The sequence below is a fragment of the Palaemon carinicauda genome, chromosome 9, assembly GCF_036898095.1.
Source record: "Palaemon carinicauda isolate YSFRI2023 chromosome 9, ASM3689809v2, whole genome shotgun sequence".
Lineage (NCBI taxonomy): Eukaryota > Metazoa > Arthropoda > Malacostraca > Decapoda > Palaemonidae > Palaemon > Palaemon carinicauda.
This window is the reverse complement of record NC_090733.1, coordinates 30,072,768-30,080,267: the sequence shown is the minus strand read 5'-3', so window position 1 is coordinate 30,080,267 and position 7,500 is coordinate 30,072,768.

Genomic DNA, 7,500 nt, shown 5'->3' with positions numbered 1-7,500 from the left:
CCCCATGGATCCATGGCAGCAGATAGAGAATTTCAGCCTTAAGTGATAAGCCATCGACTCTCTCTCTCTCTCTCTCTCTCTCTCTCTCTCTCTCTCTCTCTCTCTCTCTCTCTCTCTCTCTCTCTCTCTTGTACAAGATCGGTGTGTTTTTTAAAAGTGTAGGGTGATTGGGTAATCTCAAAGTTTAGGTGTGATGGGTTTTTTTAAACAACGAGTATTTCATAAAAGATCCTTGTTGAGATTTTGTAACTGGACCTGTGCAAGTAAGATACGTGGAGTGTATTTTGGCTAACCTGCTCAATTACTTTTTGTGATCTAAAAACTCGTAAGTTTATCAATAACTTTATTGAATTTCTCTAAGAGATTAAACCTTAGAGTCGTTTCTTCTTTGCCCTGCTTCTTCAATAGACTTCAATTAACCAAGAGAGCAGGGTTAGGAAGTAGATATTCAACATCTGACCATATACTTGGAATTAAACAGCTATGACAAATCCTTGTTTATGGCCTTTGCAGACTATAAGAAAGCTTTGGATTCTGTCAAAACCTCGGCAGTAATGAAAGTCCTTCAAAGATAAAAATAGATAAATATTGTGTTAAAACATTTGAGATTATCTATCTATGTAATAAGTACACCACCCTTAAAACTACATATGGTGAAAATATTCCGAATGAGGAAGGAGTTAGACAGGGAGACCGCATGCCTTCAAAATTATTCACAGCAGGCCTAGAAGTTTTTGAAAATTTAGATTGGGAAAATTTGATAATTAATATTAATGGGGAATAACTTAAATACTGAGGATTTATACATGTTTAGTAAATCCTGTGGTTAATTGAAAAAGTTGCTAGAAAGCAGAAATGTAGAACAGAAAATTAATATGAATAAAACAAAGATAATGTTCAATGAAAAATGCATAGAGACACCAAATAAGAGCTCAGGAGGAACCTTCAGAAAGTTTTAATGTATAAACATTAGTTAGTAAAGAAGGCAATTGTGTCCCCAGAGCACGAGACCAAAATTAAAAGAAAGATAAGCATAGGATGGAGAGCTTTTGGAACAAAAAATGAGATAATGAAAAGTAAAATGCCCCTTTCTCTGAAATGAAAAGTATTCAGTGATATGGTCCTACCAGTTTCAATTTATGCATTAGAAACTTGGAGGCATACGACCGCCTTAAAACAAGTTACTTACAACTCAGAGTGCTATGAAAATAATAAAGGATAGGAATAATACTGAGAAACAGTAAAAGAGCAACATGGATACAAGAGCAAATTGGAGTAAAGGACAATCTTTAGAAAAAGAAGAAAAAAAAAAACATGGACATATGTAGTATATATGATGAGAATGATGGATAATAGATGTACATTAAGAATATCTGAAAGGGTATATAGAAAAGACGATGGATTCACGAACGAAGAAAGTTTCTGGTGTGTGTGTGGAATGGCATATACATACAATAACCATCCCAACTCGAAAGACCTGTCTGAAGCCTTTGTTCTGCAGTGGACTAATAACAACTGATGATGATGATGATGATGATGAAATATATATGTATATATATATATATATATATATATATATATATATATATATATATATGTGTGTGTGTGTGTGTGTGTGTGTGTGTGTGTATGTGTGTGTGAGTGTGTGTGTGTGTTTGTGTGTGGCTGATCCCTGTAGTGGGGTTCTGGAGTGAAAACTCGTCGAGCTTTGCATGATTATTTAGTCGATGGTCACTGGAAAAATTACATACATAGAAAATTCATAGTGACAATTCTTCAATTAATCAAAGAAAAAAAAAACATATTTAAAGAAATTTACATTCATCTAAATCAACAATGTTTATTGGAAAACACAATTGCTATAATTCCAGTAATGGTAATTCCTTCATATTACACATTTTTATTAACATTTCCAATAAAGACCTCTGGTAGGGTAACTTGATTACAAATTTCATAACACTAGACGGGTGAATCCCTTGGTTCTGCTATACATCGAATCTTCAAGAAATATGCACTAAGCATTAATAGGCATCATTAATGTAATGAGAGAATTTCACTAAATAGTTATTCGATCTGTGGCATGTTTTATCTAGCCTAACCCCTTATGACCTCTATTTTCACTCATTAATAATATCCTTTACTTACCGAACTGTTTGCTCTCCCACTGTAAGGACCGTCCGGCATTCTCCCCTCATGGACCACTGACAAATCCCAAACGAGGGAATGCCGCAATTAAACAAGCACACCCCTCACAATATTTTCACGGGTCTATATTTCATCATATTAGCAGCTCTAATTAGCTATTGTTATTTAAACAGCAACCCTGACAACCCTTTTAAGTCTATAAATCTCAGAACACTGATGCTTACCTTTGGACTCTCTCAAACACGTCCACTCCCAATGCCGAATAATGTTTGAAAGACCCACCTGCCGCTGTCCCAAGCGCTTGAAAGGGAATCGGGAGACAGACCGATGGTTCCCTTTGTTTTGTTACGAGTGAACTGACTTATAAAAGTGTCCCTCATAATTATTGTCTCTGAAGAAAACTTCCTCATTTTAATTTTTTTATGATTTGACAAATCATAACCCTCTATTAAGTGACCCGAAATTTATTTACAAATTTTGAATTTACCACGAACAGTTATTCAAAGTTGCGCAGGGAAAAGGGAGATTTCCCTGCGTGAAATTTCCCTGCGTTTACACCCGCTCCTTTGAAACCTCTTGAGTACAAGGGGGTTCAACACTTATTGCTCAGTGACGCCTACTAGATCCGTCTCCTCCTCCAAAATTAAAACAAGCTTCGACAGTGGTCTGTCATATTCATTGCCCTCTCTCCTGACAGTCACCGTCCTCAACAAACCATCTTTCCCTATTTTAGTCTGCACTACGCTATCCAATGGCCAATGGCAGCGCGCTTCATTCTCCTTGACCATAAGGATTACGTCTGCTACCGTGACGTTTCGTCGCTCTTTGAATCATTTCTGTCGCTGTTGTAACCCTAACAGGTATTCACGTTTCCAACGGGCCCAGAACTGCTCGACCATATTCTGCACCTGAACAAAAAAGAGAATTTTACTCTTTTAGATAAAAAAATTAAAAGAAATATTGTCATAGATGTCTAATTAGAGTTATTTCTTAAGATGGAATATATGCAGCTTTCCTGTATAAAGTAGTGATATTCTATTACTGAGTTTTTTATAAAATATTAATTAACAAGTTTTAGGTCTTCACATTACATATCAAACATTCATGATTAATTTCGAAACTCTCGGCTTATGATGAATAACTTATTTGAATAAAAATGTATTTCTATAACATTTACATACGTTGCTCTGACTAATTCTGTCACCTTGATATAATAGTCTTTTAATGGCTTTCTATTTCATGAATTTTGGTAAAATGCTTATGACCTATTTATCAAAGGGATCAAAATTTCATTATCAACAATAATGAACTTTTCCGAATTGATATTTTTCACATTCTAAATGGATGTACAATAACATAAACCATTATTCACTAATACCCCAACCAAAATATAGTATATATGATGCAAGAGTATAATGGGTTATCAAGTTACTTTCGTTACCATACCATTATATGTTCACTATTTAATATATCTCATATTTGTAAACAACCACGTACCTATTATATAACTATTATTTAAAAACTAATATGCTGATGATTTATTAAGAAAACTAAAATAATAGACTCATTCCGATAGTTTGCTTTATCGAGTTAACTACAAATTAGGATCCAGTCGTATCAGGGAAAGAGCTTTGGGAGGATTAGGGTCTATTGTAACACCCATTTTTTATCGATTAATACTATCTTGTATATATATATATATATATATATATATATATATATATATATATATATATATATATATATATATATATATATATATATATATATATATATATATATATATATAAATATATATATATATATATATATATATATATATATATATATATATATATATATATATATATATATATATATATATATATTTATATATATACATATATATATATATATATATATATATATATATATATATATATATATATATATATATACACAGTATATATATACTTATATATATATACATATATATATGTATATATATATATATATATATATATATATATATATATATATATATATATATATATATATATATATATATATATATATATATATATATATATATATATATATATATATATGTAGAAGAACCAAAGGGAAAATGAAAATACGAAATATATGATTAAGTATTGACTAGTTTCGCGATACTTCTTAAGAGGACGGATTTATTGAGAGAGGTTTCTTTACATTTTATATAGAAAGTAAACGTAGGAACATACATATAGAGGCTTACAGAACAATGGCACTCCCACATTAGCTTCCTGGGCTGAGGTCAGGTGTTTACTGGGCAGAGATCCAACATCATTAGACACCTGCCAAAAACGGTCATTTCTGGTGACAGGTAAATTCTTGTTTTGACTTTCAATATAGTTTATTTATAAGAATAACGGTAACCTTATCTATATAAATACATAAGTAAAACTATATGTGTATGTAAAACACATCTATATATGAATATATAAAAAGACATATACTTACGGATACACAGACAGCCATTCGTACACAAACGTGCATAATATATACATAGACATATACATACGTGTATACATACTGGTACACATATACAGACACATACATACACTTACATATAAATGTGTTTTTACACATGATTTACATGTACATATATACATATACAGTATATATACATATATATACATATACAAATATATACATATATATACACATACATATACACACATATACATATATACATATACATGCATACATATATATATCCACGCATACATATACACACACACACACACACATATATATATATATATATATATATATATATATATATATATATATATATATATATATATATATATATATATATATATATATATATATATATATATAAACACACACACACAGACACACACACACACACACACATATATATATATATATATATATATATATATATATATATATATATATATATATATATATATATATATATATATATATATATGAGTCTTTCAGTCGAGAAACATGCCAAGCACCATTTTGAAAAAGTGTCAGAAATCGCGATTGAAAATTGCCAATTTTCAATCGCGAATTACTCGGTAAATATAATAGCTAGGAGTTTCATATTTGTTATAAATAGTAGCAAATTTTATGCAAAACACAGTTAATCTAAAATAATATCAATACGATGCACAGTTTTTTGGCAGTTGTGGGAAAACCTAACCAAATCCCTTAATTTTGTATGCATTTTCCCCTTTATAAGCAAGTAAAAGAGTTATAAACGAAAGTTTGTTGTATTAAATATTCTAACTATGCATGAAATATATCTGTAATGTGTTTTGTATTGTTTTAACATGAATATGCTGGGGTCAGTTGACTGATGCCCCCTCAAATTTTCTACATAATAAAACATTGATAACAAATCTTTTTTATAATTTGGCAAAATAATACACAAAAGTGCATAAATGAGTAAAAAGATAAAAATTAATAGTATAATGAGAGGGGTCAGCTGCCTGGTGCACCCTCAAAAAATTTCTACCAAAAGAACATGGATAAGTTTGACTGCACAATGATGGATATTGATGGAAAATAATGAACGAATGAGGGGAAAAATGGTTACACTCACCACCAGTAGATGCATCATACGTGTGAAGATAATCCAGGCGTCTTTCTTTGAAGAATGTCCATATGAGTAGTCCAGTGGCAGGCCAAAAGTCGTCAACGATGGGTCAGTGAGCAGAAAAACTACTTACCACTGGGACCAGGAGAAGAAGGAAAAAACCCAACAGAATCATAGACGTCAAAGATCTGATCAGCATGAGGGTCGTCAGGGAGGATCAGCTCAGGTTCAGGCTGCTTTACCTGAAAGTTGTAAAGCTCCTTCTGGCGTGTGACAAGATCTCTGATCCATTCACCCTCCGCATAGAAATTATACTGACTTAGGTCAGATAGATCCTGCAACTTATCCTTTTCAATCATCTGTTCCTGTTCGTACATTACTGGCAGCTCTACAGAGGATAGGTCAAAGCTGGTAGAAGTGCCACATCTTGGTAGACTGACTTTAACTGCATGATCATCAGGCATATCATGAATTTCCTTGACAAGGTACCCGTCGCGGTACTCTGAAGTCACGGCAATGACTGAAGCATTACTAAATTGATTCCCTTTAGGAAGCCTCTTTACGCCTATTGTGGAGAGAATTCCGAAGTTGATGGAATCTTGGCATTTCATCGCGTAGACGGGGAACCTCTTCTTCTTGCGGGCATTAGCAATGGCATGAGTGTATTCATCTATGCTGTAGATGCAGTCATAATTTTGCAATTCCCTCTCAATTACACAAAAAAAAACGGTCGCAGGCCATGTATGAATGACCATATACCAGATAACACAGCTCAATCCGGTCAAAGTGACCCTCATGAACCAACCAAAGAAGCATACACACTAGGGTGACATTTTTATTTTGGTCACCACAATTATCTGCAAAGATTTTCATCTTCCTTGGATGGTCAGCTTTGGATAAACAATGAGTCCGCAGATACTTCAGTAGGCAGCTGCTGATTTCAATGGAACCTCTTGAAGCTGTGATCTCATCTCACAGGAACATGTAGGATTATTGAAGCTTGAGGTCATGAATGCAAGAATTATATAGCCACAACTTCCGCTTGTAGTAGGCTTGGCCTACTGACAGACGGGGTACTGGCATTGTCTGCTGCAAATCCATAGCAAGACAAGCCCAGTCTGCGTCAAGATTATTGGCAGCTTTCATGGTATCACTGGCTGACTTAACATTTTGGTTGTGTTCCTTTTGCTATGCTTGGTAGGCAGTGACATCCTTCTACTCCCTTTTGGCATTCTGAATCACGACAGTCAGAAGTTCACTGACCTTGCAAGAGTCTTTTTTGGTTGGCCGAAAACCAATGTTGTAGTGGGTCCCAAAGATGTTGTAGTAAAACTTCTCTTTTACAAGTTGGACTGTTGGGTTACAACGTCACATCCAAAGTACATACATTCTGTACAGACTACTTATTGACTCATGAGATTCAAGGTACTGTCTGTTTGGGTTTGAGGCACATGAGTAATGTTTAGTACAAACTGGTAACATCTGAATGTGCTTATGCACTTTTGCTAGAACCTCTCCACACAATTTCTTTGTGTTAGAGTTTGAACCCCTGTTGTCATTAAAGATGATCCCAGTGTCAGTTAATTTCTTCGGTGCGCTCTCGACCCGCATCTTGGTAATGCCATGTATGTGGAGGAAAGCAGTCCTGCAAACATTAGTCACTTTCCCCTTATAACAGACGGTATAAGACAATGTCCATGTCCTGATACTATGTTCCTCTTTGGTACGTTTTCTTTTAACTGGGTTCGGGTAATCCA